Below are 15,909 nucleotides of genomic sequence, written 5' to 3'. Positions count from 1 at the left end.
TTTTTCACAATGTAAGATCTACCAAAGTCTTGCCAGGGTTGCTGAAAAAGCAAATTGTTCAATTGTCAGAGCAAGGGTTTTACAACTGAGATATGTGCATGTACAAAATCGTAATTATACCTAGCATGATTTTGCAATGCTATTGGCTGTAATTGCTTTTACATAGAAATATGATTGAACTTCTTTTGTGTGTGTGTAACTATAAATTGGCATTATTTGCAGCAACATGAAATCCTTACTAAGCTTCGAGGTGATGAATTAACCTCATTGGAGTTTGAGGTTTTGTTTTCTAGGGCACTGAAAAAACAAAACAACAACAACAAAAACTAAACCAAACATAATCTTGAAACACACACAGCAAGTTATCAGCACATAGAATGGTAAAATAATGGAGATAAATGAAAGTTAAAAAACAACCACATGCAGCAAAATGTTGTTGTTTCAAACTGCATGGAATAAAGTGAGAATGCAAACAAAACCTGTTCATGGATCAAGATAATCATCTGCACTGGAATCTGTTTTTCATCTGGGTGCAGTGTAAAATATGCAGTGCGTTATTTCTCACCAAACTGCAGACTTTCTCCTAAATATATACTTACACTGCCATGCAGGAAGGCATATGTAATGTTTTCCCCTTCCGTGTGAACTAATGTTGGTTTGCTTTCAGACATTAACTTTCAGATGTTCACAATAGAACTAACCATGGATTGAATCCTTATAACAAAAGATGTCTTATAGTCTGGCATTATTATATACAGCCACTTGTGTTTGCAGTTTACTGAGATGGTTGGTTATTTTTTGGAGAAATAACATCTGTAATGTAGGCAGCAATTTATTTAATCAAATTTCTGTAACTATAGTCACTCTTTATTGCTCGGTGAGCTTATTCCATAAATTATATAGCATTGTTATTATTGAGAGTAAAAACAATGATTAAAAATCTTGCTTTAAGGTTGAATTATGATCTTAAAAGTTGTGGGTATAGGACATCATTTAATTGTAGTGAGGCTTGATTTATTAATGACTATGAAATGTGTGTAAGTTTACACAAGTGATACACCTACTTCTAATTCATAGAGATGAAGGTGTGAGAGATGTTTGCAATGAACTAATAATAATAATAAAAAAAAACTAACAAACCCTAAATGTGAGACATCTTTATGTCCTCTCAAATGAGCTAAATAATCTTGGTTTTATCTCTTTATAGAAAATGAATAACGAGTCAGTCATTTTTTAGGTTTTGCATAGCTTTGATTTTTTTTAAAGGGATCCATATATGAAGGGTTTAATTGTCTCAGATTCTTCAGTAACAAGGGACCGTATTCAAAGCATTGTCTGAGAATGGAGGATCAAGAAATGCAGGCCTGAAATATATTTGCTCCCAGTAAAAACAACCAAGAGTCCTGGGGCATCTTAAAGACTTAACCAATTTATTTGGGCATAAGCTTTCATGGGCAAAACCCCACTTTGTTAGTCACTCCCAGGGTTAGTCATTAATGCAGAGAGCATTAGCCTTTTCTATACTGCTATCCTAGAAGGTGTATCTAAATATTTGCAGCTTATTAAGGGTTAAGATGGAATGTTGCAAGGATGTCTGCTGTGCAGACTGCCACATGGGTAGCAAATTGCATTCATTATAGAGATCCCAATATCCTTAGCAGTGGTTTGCATTGTGATTTTGCTTTGGGAAGTGGTCACCAAGTATATACACCTATCTGTGTTTCATATAGTGATAGTTGCTAACTTCTGAGGTGCATGAGAAAGCACAAATAACAAAACGCCAGACTCTAAAATCTTCAGTTTTCTGTTTTCAACTCTATATTAACATTATATTCTGTCCCCTTCCCTGCCTGATGTTTCCCAAAATCTTTATTACTGATTCTCAGTCTCTTTGTTCTCCCTTCCTCTCTTCAATCTTGCCTCTCTCCTTCTGTTTGCTGCTGATGTCTTTTTTCCTCCTCTCCTCATCTGTGTAGGTGGCTCTGATGGAATTCTTTTGATTTGGTTCTGAGTCCTAATGGCTTTGTCGAGCATGTTTCTTTCCCTTTATCCTGATGCTCCAACACAGATTTGTGTTTATTCATTTGCCAGCTCAGTTTGGGAACAGTTTCACTCTCCCTTGCTACGTAGTAGTCCTGCTACCATATGCCCCTTACTGTCAGCCTAACATGCTGGGAGCCTCAAGTGAAGCCAGTCCACTGGAGTGTGGAGTGAGCTGAATTGCCACTGCTTCCCGCTGTTCCTGTGATAGATGGTACCATAAAATGGATGTGATGTGGTTATCAGGCTGTGAGTTGGTTCATACTGCGCCGTATTGATTGGTGTTGGTTCAGTGCTTGCTACCTATTTTATCAATTGACCTTCCAGACTGTGTCCCTGCTTTGCTTCTTTTACCTCTAATTCAGCTCTATCTCCTAGTATTCTTTGGATTGATTTGGGGGGCGTATGTCTTTAGTTTTCTATTGTATGGAAGGACTTTTCTAATGAAACTACCCTTTCTCTCACCCAGTGTTTGTTTATTTACAAGTCTTGTCTGCTCTTTTCTGGCACGTCAATTCCATTACAAAATTCTGGTTCTGAAACATTTCAGTTCTCAGCAGGATTGAAACCGAGGTTCTATGCGATGTCGTGCCTGGGTTCAAAATCCAGTTTTGCAGGTGAGCTGGTGAAATAAAATATGTAGAACAAAACAATTCAATAAAATTAGGCCATCATGAATTAGGCCGAGGACCAGAGCCTCGGTGTAATTCACTCTAGTTGCACAAATGAGCTACAGTGATTTACAACTAGCTAAGAATCTGGCTCCTGATTTCTAAGCATGTACTAGTTATTTGTAAGCGTTCACTGAATAGCCCGGAGGAATAATCACAGCCAAATGCATTTCACTATTTGCAATTCATGATGTGTAATCAGTATGTGGAATTCCTGATGTGCATTGTTCGTAGACCCAAGACGAAGAACTAGAAAGGCGATCTGGTTTCCTGTCCGTGGCCCTGGATTGGTAGGAAAAGGAGGCAGAGGGGTTACATACTGTGTGGCCTAACTAGCACAGCTACAACTAGAACTAAGGAGTTCCAGGCTCCTAGCCCAAAGCACAATTCATCACACTAGGCACTGTTGCCAGAGGTTTGGCATAGAGATTTATTTGGTCAAAATAATTGATTAAGATGTTGGGAACGTTGGGAGAAATAAAAGGAAATACCACATAACTCGTTCAGAATGTGCTGTTGTTTAAATATAAGGGCCAAGACACTGCAAACGTATGGAGCCACAGCTATGTGGCAGTCAGCTGCTGACAAGCTGAAAAAGGACAAACTGGTTTTCTAGCCTTGCAGTACAAATGGTTAATTGAAAAAGTCTGCACACGTGCCAATTTCTGGAACATAGATGTAGGGTTAATCCACACAGGTATGAAGTGGGATTGTCTAGTGAACTCAAATGTAAAATAGTTAAAAATTGCTGAAATTCAAGCTGATGAATTAGAAACTACTTCAGAGGATGTTTTTACCAACCCAGCTCATGAATGAATTTGCAGCTTGTTTCCCATTAGAATGTGGGTGACCAGAATTTTAAAATATCTAGTGTGCAATTGTGAAAAGGTATTGTGATTTCTCTTGGAAATCGTCCTCTATGGCCATTCAGGAAATGGGAGCTGCAGCGGTAGAGTAATTCCAAAACTACCATTGTTGTGTTGGATAAAAATGCCTTATGTAAACAAAAATACAAAAGAACACAAGACCATAACATAAGAAGGGCCATGCAGGGTTAGACTAAAGGTCAGTCTAGTCTAGTGTCCTGTCCTCCAACAGTGGCCAATGCAAGATGCCCCAGAGGGGAGGGAGTGAACAGAATAGGTAATCATCAAGTGATTCCTCTCCTGTCATCCATTTCCAGCCTCTGACTAAGAGGCAAGGAACACCATTCCTACCCATCCTGGCTCATAAGTACTGATGAATCTAACTTCCATGAATTTATTTAGTTCTTTTTTGAATCCTGTTAAAGTCCTGACTTCATAACATTCTCTCACAAGGAATTCCACAGGTTGACTAGTGCTCCATGAAGAAAAACATCCTTTTGTTTATTTTAAACCTGCTACCTATTAATTTCATTTGGTGATCCCTAGTTCTTATGTTATGGGAACAAGTAAATAACTTTTCATTATTCACTTTCTCCATACTTGCCATGATTTTAAAGACCTCTATAATATCCCTCCTTAGTCTCCTCTTTTCTAAGCTGAAAAGTCCCGGTCTTTTTAATCTATCTTCGTATAGAACCCGTTCCAAAACCCTAATAATTTTTGTAGCATTTTCCAATGCCAATATATCTTTTTTGAATGAGGCAACCACATCTTTACTCAGTATTCAAAATGTGGGAATACCATGGTTTTATATAGAGCCAAGATGATGTTCTCTGTTTTATTCTCTAACCTTTTTTTAATTATTCCTACCATTCTGTTTGCTTTTTTGACTGCTGCTGTACATTGGGTGGATGCTTTCAGAGAAGTATCCATGATGACTCCACGATCTCTCTCTTGAGTAGTTATAGCTAAATTAGTCCCCATCTGTCCACGGTCCATGTACAGGGTCCACTGTTATTGAGCGGCCCTGCTAACTCCATCAGGTGCCCACTAGTTCGTGCGGAACGCCTTGGCCAAGCCTTAGATCGAGAGACCATTTGTAGGGCCCTTGGGTCAGGGCGGGGCAAACAGATAAGGGGCTAACACACACAAAGGACAAGAGTCCAAAGTCTAAGGCGCAGCCCTGGGTCAGGGCGACAAATGGCTACCACTGGCGGTGTAGTAGAACGCAGTGCAGCCGAGACCCGGCCAGGCAGGAATTGGATCTCCTCATTTCTGGAAAGCCATCAAGCACAGGGGTTTTACTCCCACCTGGGGAACCTGCTATCCAAGGGCAAGGATGGTAGCGGAGGGGCATAAGGGTCCTTCCTACTCCACTGCATCCTGGCCCACGGCCCTAACTGTGGCCGCCCTTCAGCCACCAAGTCGGCAGGGATCCGGCCTGTTACACGCCAACTTGGTAAAGGGGTCAGAGGGGTTCCAGACCATGACACACTGCCTACCCATCCTCCATCTCCTCAGCCGTCCCAGGGTCGGCTTTCACTGGGCCACTTCCAAAGTCCCACGGAGGGCTTACCCAGCTCTGGTCTGCTCCGACGGGTCGGCAGGGAATGGAGGAGCTGGCAGGGTGTTCATGGGTTTGGGCTCCGGCAGGTGTCCATGTAGGCCGGCTCAGGCATTGGGGCCTGGCGAGGGTCCTGGCAGGCTTGGCGTCTCCTTGGGAGGCAGCAGCCAGGGCCTTGGCAGACCGGACCAGGGCTCAGAAGTAGGCAGCAGTCCTGGCAGCCCAACCCAGTTTTCTGACTGGGGTTGGAGCAGCTGAGCCCTTCGAGGTGGGAACGGGAACCGAGCGTTTGCCCTGGTCGTCTGCCTGGCTCTGACTGAGTTCTCTGCTCTTATACAGTTAGCCCTGACCTTTGAATTCCTATGGGTGGGGCTGCGGGAGGCTGGACTGGCCCAGCAAGGGGTCTTAGAGGGCACTTCCTCTTCCAAGTCAGAGGGCAGCCATGTTACGGTCTGTGACTCAGTACACCATCATATTGTATGTATAGTTGGGATTATTTTTTCCAATGTTCATTACTTTATATTTATCAACATTAAATTTCATTTGCCATTTTGTTGCCCAATCACTTAGTTTCGTGAGATCTTTTTGAAGCTCTTCACAGTCTGCTTTGGACTTAACTATCTTGAGCAGTTTAGTATCCTCTGCAAATTTTGCCACCTCACTGCTTACCGCTTTTTCCCAAATCATTTATGAATATGTTGAAGAGGATTGGTCCCAGTATGGATACTTGGGGGACAGCACTAGTTACCTCTCCCCATTCTGAGAACTGACCATTTATTGCTACCCTTTGTTTCCTGTCTTTTAACCAGTTATCAATCAATGCGAGGATTTTCCCTCTTATCCCATGACAGCTTATTTTACTTAAGAACCTCTGGTGAGGTTTCTGGAACTCTAAGTACACTATATCTACTGGATTTCCTTTATCCACATGCTTGTTGACCCCCTCAAAGAACTCCAGCAGATTAGTAAGGCATGATTTCCCTTTACAGAAACCATGTTGACTTTTCCCCAATAAATTATGTTCATCTATGTATCTGACAATTCTATTCAACATTACTGTAGTTTCAACTAATTTGCCTGGTACTAATGTTAGACTGACCAGTCTGTAATTGCCAGGATCACTTCTAGAACCCTTTATAATATTGGCGTTACATTGGCTATCATTCAGTCATTAGGTATAGAAACTGATTTAAAGGATAGGTTACAAACCACAGTTAATAGTTCTGCAATTTCACATTAGAGTTCTTTCAGAAATTTGGGGTGAATGTCATCTAGTCTGGTGACTTGTTACTGTTAAATTTATCAGTTTGTTTCCAAACCTCTTCTGATGACACATTCATCTGGGACAATTCCTCAGATTTGTCACCTGAAAAGAATGGCTCAGGTTTGGCAATCTCCCTAGTATCTTCAGCTGTGAAGACTGAAGCAAAGGATTTATTTAGTTTCCCTGCAATTACATTATTGTCTTTAAGGGTACCTCTAGACTACACGCTTCTTTCAAAAGAGAGCATCCAGACTCCATAAAGCGGATCCAAAAAGTGCAGTCTGGACGCTCTGTCGAAAAAAGGGCACCTGGAACTACTACTAGCAGGGCATGGGGGCAGAATTTACTTCCAGGTGCTGCTGCATTCCCCTTGCAGAGACGTGTTCTTGAAGGGATCCTCCTGGACAGCCATTTCTCTGCTGCTGAAGCTAGCCTGCCTGCTTCTCAGAGGGACAGCAAAGCATCTGCAGTGTGTGCTGTGATTGCCCTGCTTTCCTGGACAGCACAGCACTTTGGTTTTTTTGTTGGTTTTCCTGGTTTTGATTTTTTTTTTTTTGCCATGGAGCTGGAACTGCCCCTGGGCAGGCAATGGCCCCACACTGTCATGCTGGAAACTCTGCTGCACCTCCATGACACCGTCATGATGCTTGTGCCCCATCTGGACTCAGAACCCAGTCTTGAGCCCCTCACCCAAGCTGCGGCACCAATGGCCTTGCTACCAAACCTCTTGCTGGTGAGGCAATTTTGGAGGCTAGACACCGGTTCAGACTGGTAGGACCGTCTCATCATGGAGCGGTGGGATGAACAGCATTGGATCTGAAACTTCTGAATGCAGAAGGCCACATTTCAGGACCTGTGTTTCCTCCCCAGTGTCTGAAATTTCTGGGAGGCCTCTTGCATCTGGGGACTGGCTTGTGGGTGAGGGTCACCATGCTCCTGGAATCCTCCTCCTCCTTGTCCAGGAGCTGCTGGTCATCAGGGTTGTCATCCTGGAGCTGTAGCCGCTGCTGCACAGGTCTCTCCATCCCAGACTCCACAACTTTCTCCGGAGATGTGGTTTCCCACCCCCCAGGATTCGGTCCAGCTCCTGATAGTACGCACAGTACTGCGGTGCTTCCCCAGAGCGGGAGCTGCACTCATGGGCCCTCACATACCGCTGATGCAGTTCCTTAACATTGGCTCTGACCTGGTTTAAGGTGCGGGGGTGGTGGCCTTTCTTTGCAAGACCATCAGCCATTCGGCCATAAATGTCTGCATTGCTCCACCTGGACTGCAGGGCCTGCAGAGATTCCTCCTCAGTCCACAGCTCCAAGAGGGTCTCTATCTCTGGGTCAGACCATGATGGTACCTGGCATTTGGTGCCCCTTGCTTGCTCCTGGGATGTGTCCCTTGAAGGGCCGGGGGGCTTCTGGGGGCTTGTGCCTGTGACATGGCTCTGTGTAGGCCTACCAGGTAGAGCTGTGCAGTCAGGGTCCTGCTGGGAACTGGCTTCCTGCTGCAATGCTTCTCCTGGCTGCCTGTGCCTTTAAAACATGGCTGCAGACAAGAACAATAGAGGTGCAAGGACTTTAGAAGGAGTGTCCACCAGGGCTTTTTCCTGGAGGCATCTTTAAAAAAAAATGTTTTCGAAAAAGGCATTATTCCTCATAAAATGAGGTTTACCACTGTTGGAAAAACCACCGCGTTCTTTCGATTTAATTTCGGAAGAAAGCAGAAACAGTCTAGATGCAGGTGAAGTTTTTTTGAAAAAAGGCCACATTCTTTCAAAAAAAAACTCTAGTCTAGACACACCTTTAGCGTGCTCCTTTAGCATTTTCATCACCCACTGGCCCTACTGGTTGGTTAGCAGGCTTTTTTTTGCTATTACATTTTGAGTTTTTGGATAGCTGTATTTCAAACTCCTTTTTGGCCTTCCTAATTATATTTTACACTTAATTTAACAGAGTTTATGCTCCTTTCTGTTTTCCTCCCTAGGATGTAACTTCTGCTTTTTAAAATAATGCAGTGTTAAACAAAGAATTGTGTGCAAAATCCTGGTCCATTTAAGTTAATGGGAATTTTATCATCGACAGACAATGGAACCAGGATTTTACCTTGTGTGTTTTTTATATGTAGGGCTTCTATTTTCCAGGGGCATTAATTTTATTTTTGGGGGGTTACTTTTAGCAGCTTTTGCATTTTATATAAATGTCCAAAAATCAGAGTTTTTCAGGGCTTTCATTTTGAATATACTGTAAGGAATAATGAATAAACACTGATTTTACTTTTTGGATTTGGGGCGTTTCTCGGAGTTTAATGGTTAAAAAGATATATTCTGGAGCCCTACTTATAATGTACAAGTAATAAGTATTCCCATACTAGAATGATAGGGGACATATAAATAGATAAATACATCTATGAAATAATCAGATCTGCCTTTAAAGAGGAATGGCAAGGCTTATTAGTGGATACTGTGAATAAGAAAAATTGTTTCGTTCAATATAATCTGAGTTCTTAAAAACAGCCCAAGAAGAAGGATGTGGTCGGGTGTGTGGTGGGGTTTTTTTTGTTTTTTTTTGTTTTGTTTTTTGGAGAAGGCTAAATTCAATAAGGAAATTCTCTGAATCCTGGCTATCAATTATTGGGTTTTTTTTCTATGTGCCGTCCCATCTGCTGGTGTGTTTTGCATCATAGGTGATGTCTTTCTATCTGATAACTGGCCCAGATCATCCCCTCCTAAGTGGGAAAATATATGTTACTGAAAGAATTTCACAAATTTTAAACTCCAAGTGCAGGAATTTCCTTGAATCTGCATGGATTTTCCAGCATCTGGACACGGGGACAGCCCTATTCTTTTGATGCTTTGGCTGCCCTCACCATTCTCTCTCCAGTCCTTCCTGAAAGGTATGTACTTTAAACATAATATTGGGCTTAAGATTGCTGCTAAATATCTTAAGTTTAGCTTGTGGGAAATGCCTGTATTTTTGGTAAGTGCTATGAAATCAAAATCAATAAATTACTATAGCACTGGAAACAATTGCTACTGCCGTGAGCTGGAGGCTTCCAGAAAGTCCGTCAACACTTTTTCCCCTCCCCCGAATATCAGTGAGCTGTGGAATGGATTTCCTTTTCTTTTAGGAACACATTTGGTCTAATGGCTTATGGATCTAAAACATTTTTAGGAAGGTGGGGAGACAATGTGGGGGTGCCAAAGGCAACAGTACAAAGACAACACCCAAGTCTATATCTCCTTCACAGCAAATGCTAATAGCACAGCTTCCCAATAGCCTTTTTGCTATTCCAGCATTGGTGTCAGGATGAAGTACAACTGACGCAAACTGAAACTAGACAAAATTCAAGTGATATTGGTGGAAAGAGGGGCGCACCATAAGGGACTGGCTAAAACATGGGCTTGTTCTCATTTGGAGGTGTCAGCACACCAACTGAGAAACCAGGGTCCTCCTGGTGTGTCTGCTTCTAAGGGATTCCCCAATAGTAATAACTGATACCTGGTGGATATCTTACCTACCTCAGCTACCTCAATTTCCAGCCTCATCTACTGCAGCACATTCTACTTGGGAATGACAATGATAGCCCTGAAAGAATACCAGCTAGTTCAAAAGGCTAACAAAAGCCTCTTCGTCTTGGCTTTGAATTGAGTACAAAAGTGGGGGGTAAGGCTCAGAATGCAGTATCTGATCCTGAGCCCTTCTGAAATTTAGGGCAGAGGCTGATGTGAGATTCTAGTTCAAACCCATCTCTGCTCACACTAGTAGTAAAGATAAAGGGAAAAGACACACATTTGAGAAATCACCTCCTTCAATACATTAATATACAATATGTTTTTGACTCTCTTTAAAAGTGCCTTTTAACAAATCCTACTTCAATTATCTCTGAGCAGATCCGCCTGTCTGATAGCTATGCTATATGAGGGCAAAGCAAGAAATACTTTCACAGCCAACTCATTCTTCAGAAAACCGTTATGGTCCATTGTCTTCGAACTACCTTTATGTGATGAGTTTTATTTGACTTTTTTACTTCCCTATGCATTAGGACGGGGTGGGGAACCTTTTTGGGGGTGGGAGCCACTGACTTACAGAAAAATCAGTTGGGGGCTGCACACAAGTGAGAAACGGGTTGTGGGGGTGGCAGACTAGAGTGCCAGCGTGGGCTCCCCAGTTCTGGGATGGGAGCCTGAGTTTCAGGGAACCAATCTGGGCAAGTTGGGGGCTGCATCTGACCCCTTGTCAGCCGAAATGGTCAGGGCAGTGTGTGTGTGTGTGTGTGTGTGTGTGTGTGTTACACCCAAGTCATCAACTGCTGAGACGCAAAGTCTCGTTGAAGTGGGCAGCCTAGGAGGCTGGAGGGCGCCCCGAAAAAATAGTTTAACGTCTGTGATTTTACTGCTGGGACTGGGGTCCCGTCGCAGAGGGCAGCCAACAGGCTCTCAGATGCCCCGGTGTGTGTGTGTGCTATACACCCAAGACTTCAACTGCTGAGACCGGGGTCCCTTGCAGTTGGCAAGCTGGAGGAGGTTGACGGGCACCCCATTAAGTTTATAGGGAGAGATTATAACACCTCAGATTTTAGCTGCTAGAATCCAAGATTCCTTCGCAGTGGGCAGCCTGGGGAGGCTGAGAGGTGCCCCAATGGATCTGCCACCTGGGAGTGGATATAACTTCTGCTTCGTGCCAAGGTGGAGTAATTTTGCCAATGAGAGAACATCCTTTCCCGTCCCGCCCCTCCTCCACCCCATTGGCATAGTTCATCCTCACCAGCCACACTGCAGTGGCACAGCTGCATCAATGTAGCTCTATAAGGTAGTCTTGCATATAGACACAGCTTCGTAGTTTCTAAAGCCAGACAGGATCATTTTTGTCACCTACTCTGTCCTTTGACACAACACACAAATCCCAGAATTCCATATTCTATAACTACGTAGCTTAAAGAAATCCAAGTTGGTGTGTCAGCAGATTTCCTAAACTTGGCAGGGCTATCTACTTTCTTGTTCCAGAGCTTCCTTGAGGTCAGAAAGATTTGACGCTTTCTAGGGTGCCTTGGAACTACAGACATTCCAGAATAAACAAGATGGGGGAAAATTGCTGATGAGAATCTGGCAGTGAGAGAGACTCACCTGACAGAGCACCATTTAAGAGAAAAGGGTCTGTGGGAGTCAGAGAGACTGTCAAGATGATGTTCTTACGCATTGAGGTGTTGACACGGATAGTCGAAGAGCAGGAAGAATTAGATTGTGGAAGAAGAATATGGTTGAGATGAACAAAAAGAGAGGTGAATGGGAACAACAAGGGAAGGAAAAGGAGCATTGTGGGTTGCCACCTTTTAAATGTTATCTGTAGGGACATTTCTGGTGTGACAGCATCAGGATATTTTAATCATGCCATCCTGAGGCTATTTACCATTCAAAATCTCCTCATCCCAATGCAACATCAATTAACATGCACATCGGATGCTAAGCCGGGAAAACAAAATGGCGGCCAGTCCAGCGCTGCAAGAAGACAGCCGCGACCCCTGAGGGAGTCACGACCCACAGGTTGTACACCCCTGCATAGATGACCGTAATCAACCCTTCTGGCTTTAAAATCTATGAACCAGTGAAAAGGTCTGCCAGGAGCAAGACAGCTCTATTCAAATCAGAACTTTTCTTGATATTCCTGACTTGATTTTTATGCCTAGATTCTGTGAAGTTTTTGAGCTTTACCCATCACCAGCAGTGTCTAACTGCAAATAGTTTTACTGTTAAGATTGATTTCCCATGAATATTTTCAGCTATGATGAATTTCATTCAGTGCCTTACGAAATACAATGTATGATCCTTCTCTTGCAAAGCAGCCTTGGAAAGGAAGCCGTGATCTATTGTAATTTTTGTCAGTTAAGTGCTGCTGCCAAGCTTTTGCGAATAGAGCTGTACATTTTTGGCACAGTTCTCTTAAGCTTTGGCATTTTTACTTGCTTTCATCCCATGAACCCCCAAACTACCTTGTGATATTTTGTGACACCAAAAACCAAAAGAACCATCACCACAACCCAGCACTTTGTCAGGGTTAAAACTATTTTTGGTGGCCACCTTTACCCAATGCCTCAGAAAATGACTGTAGTGATCCAAGTTTGGAATTCACTGTATCTTTGGTATATTTTGCTGTAATTCTAAACCCATTACAATTGTTTTTTAAGAAACCAAAACAGTAACCTGAACTGCAGCTGTTCTCTTTGGGGGAGAAGGAGGGCTTAAAATGCACTGCCACATATAGCACCAGGTGCTTAACTATTTAAAAAAAATGAAAATTAATGTTTAAACATACCTCACATCTCTTTAAATCCAAAGTGGGGCAAGACGCTTGTTCTGTATGCGTGTGTGTCTGTGTCTATCTATTTCTTTACACAAGACATATTTCTAGCAGTGGTGGGTAGCAGAACTGATGAGTAGAAGATGGGAAAATGCTTTGGTGATAAATGATCAAATTTTCAGAAACATCTCACTTCATTTGATTTGTTCATAAAAACCATTACAAGAATAAATAGTGTTTCCCTACCTCGGGCATTTTGCAGTTCTTGGTCACAAGATGATAGTTTCTGCAGTATCTGGAGTTGGAGGTTTGTTGGTTTCTTTTTAAATAGTGTGTCATCTGAACAAATACCCTGAATTACTTAAAAAAAAGAAGCAAAAATAAATGCTGTGGCACTAGGAAGGTGATAGCATTATCAAACACAGCAATGGAGTTTAGGTGAGGAATTTATATGGAGAACTACCGTACACTGACCTACCCAGTGTGATTGCCTTAATAGCCAGGAATAAGAGAAGAATGAGTAAAAAAAGCCAGACAAGTGATTGTACTGATATGCAATTTTCTCTTTTAATTTTCCTTCCCTGGAAGAGGCAAGATGTTTTGCAGCCTCAGTTCTCATAAATGTGAAAGGAAATTTTATGAAGTGTCAACTTTCATATTTGAGTGTAAACCTGCAAGTTGCATGTTTGGGTTCCCCTAGTTACGCTTAGGTACTATAGTAGGCAGTATTTGTGCTATTCAGTAAATTAATTGGGTCCTGATCCTGCAAAGATTAGCAATTTTCCTGTACTTTAGGGAGTGTCAGTGATCCTGTTAACATATGTACGTCTTTATCCATAATTCTAAGATGTGCTTAGAACTGTCACTTGTTAAATGTCTGAGAAAATAAGAAAAGTGTATTTAAAAAAAAATCAAGCATAGTAATAGTTTTTAAATGGAAAATAATAGGAGTCCATGAAAAAACTCCTAGTGACTCCAGATTTATGTGCATTAAACATTTTAAACCACTCCCTTTTTAAATAAAATAGTAAATTAAAAGATGTGGGCTTGAGTATCCTGAAGCGTGGATACACTCAGAGATAGTGGCAGTGCAAATTTGCCTAGGTAGCCCCAACCAGTGTGCATGAACCCTGCAGAAATTATTTCTGATACTGAGAGTTCAGTGTTTCAGCACGTAAAGTCCTTGGTTTCTCTGCTGAGTCAACCAAACTGGGAATCAGCAAGGTCCAATTACGTTTCTGGATTTTGATTTGAACTGTAACCTTGAGGTGAGATGTTCGCCACTCTTAACCTACTTCTTTTTCTTTTGACAAGACATGTGAGTAACTGTATTACTAATGCTGTTGTTGTAAGCTATTATGCTAGGTTTAGAGTTCCACTTCTGGCAGTACACATATATTCTTTGTTAATGAAAACCAAATGTGCACACAAGGAATGCAATTCTTTACATCTGAAGTTCACTCATTGTGAAACAGAATAAGAATAATCAGCTGCAGCTAGAGACTTGCAAATTAAAATATTTTAAATCTCTTGATATTTGGCTGCTACTCTTTTTGGAACATACAGACAGCAGAGACATCAACCTTTAAAAAAGCAAAGGAGCCAAACCCTATTCTTTTACTTACTTTTTTTGGCAATAGTGTCAAGCACACACATCTGCTACCCTTGGCAACAAAAGACACCTTAATTTTCAGATAGATTCTGTGTAAATATCAATGAAACGTATTATAGACACCTGGCTTGGACTTAGTGAAATTTTTTTTAGCCTCCTAAACTGACTTCTTTCTTTTAACACTTTGATTTATGCTAATTGAAGGTACTATACAAATGTATGAATACCCATTTATGCGATGCTTTTGTATTCAATTTAAGCAACTGGCCTACAATCCTTGCCTATAGTGAACAGAAATAAATCCATAGCATATACTATATTTCTCCCTATAGTTATTATGGTAGCACCCATATACCCCAACCACAAATCCTCATTATACTGAGCACAATGATTGGTCCCTGCCCTAAAAAGCTTACGATCTAAGTCTGAGACTAGCGACATCAGCAAAGGCAGACGGAGAAATGGGAGGAGCACAAGGAAACAGTAAGGTGATTAGGTTAAATGTAAAAAGCAGTTAAGTAATTTCTTTACTCTCCTTTTTATTTTTCAGACGGTCGCTCTATATTTTTTAAAAATAGTTTGAACTATTTTACCTCAGATGATACCAAGCCTGCTTAGCTTTCAGTCCAGGACAGATCTTCATTGAACTCAACGGAAAGACTACTACTGACCTGGATTGGGACTATAATGCACAGCCCTAGTTGGAAAATGTCAAGGGCAGACCTTTCTCCTGACTAGAATTGGATGAATAATTGTCAATGAATAATTTTCTTGATGAATTCCCCTACCACCTTTTGAATTTTTGAATTACCAATGAACACATTGGGATTTTGTCAATGTATTCCTTATTTCTCTGAAGGATTCTTTGTCAGCAGATTGTTGTTAAAATATAAGCCATCTGATTGGAGACAAAGGTTATATGGTAAGTTTCTGTTCCTTGATTAGACGAGTGGAACACTTAGAATCTGATTTCTGGAGTAAGTATTTGGTATTAGAAATCGGAAAAAAGCTTTTCACAAATATTTGTTTACAATTGGCTGGTTTAGTGATTGTTTCTTCAGTAAACACATTTTCTGGAATATTTGCAGAAATTAAATGCAAAACAGGCGCGAACTCAGCCAAAATGAACTCTAGAATATTGAATTAATATTTTTGGGTGTGTTACTAGTTCTTTGTTTTTGTTTCATGTTTTTTTTCTTTTTATTATTTGTTCAGTTCTACTCCTGACACACACACCCTCACAGAGGCCTCTCTGGGCATTTCCATGTGGAGAAAAATTCCCCAGTGACAGAGTCTCAGAGGCTAGGTCTACAGATTCAGGCTTTTGTTTTGGTGCTAAAAAAGTCATGTAGAAATTCTGGCATGGTGTGGAAAGTAGTCCTGTGGTTCAGAGCCCAACCTCCAGTCCAAGCAGGAATGTTTGCATAGCTATCTTTAATGCTGTAGCTAGGGGGGGGCTCACAGAATTACTGGGGCCCTTGGGCAAGACGTAGAAGATAGTGTCACTCTTCCAAAAGGCATGGGGCCTTGGTGGAAGGGGCGGGACCGGAGGCTAGCCTCCCCCTGCCAGCTCTCAGTGCCACATCATGCACATTGCCCAGAGCTTTG

At 41.9% G+C, this 15,909-nt stretch overlaps 1 long non-coding RNA gene across 2 annotated transcripts in view; it reads left to right on the top strand.

The window, feature by feature from the left end:
• Positions 1–15,666, top strand: part of LOC142826760 (uncharacterized) — a 106,446-nt gene extending 90,780 nt beyond the window's left edge. For both annotated transcript variants that reach the window (XR_012900992.2, XR_012900993.2), the window contains exon 3: positions 14,852–15,666. This is a non-coding gene — a long non-coding RNA (uncharacterized LOC142826760). The remainder of the gene's footprint in view (positions 1–14,851) is intronic.
• The last annotated feature ends 243 nt before the right edge of the window (positions 15,667–15,909 follow it).

This window comes from Pelodiscus sinensis, chromosome 2 (genome assembly GCF_052426305.1).
Source record: "Pelodiscus sinensis isolate ZL-2025 chromosome 2, ASM5242630v1, whole genome shotgun sequence".
Taxonomy (NCBI): Eukaryota; Metazoa; Chordata; order Testudines; family Trionychidae; genus Pelodiscus; species Pelodiscus sinensis.
Note: the sequence above shows the minus strand (reverse complement) of the source record. Positions and strands in the feature narration are given on the sequence as shown.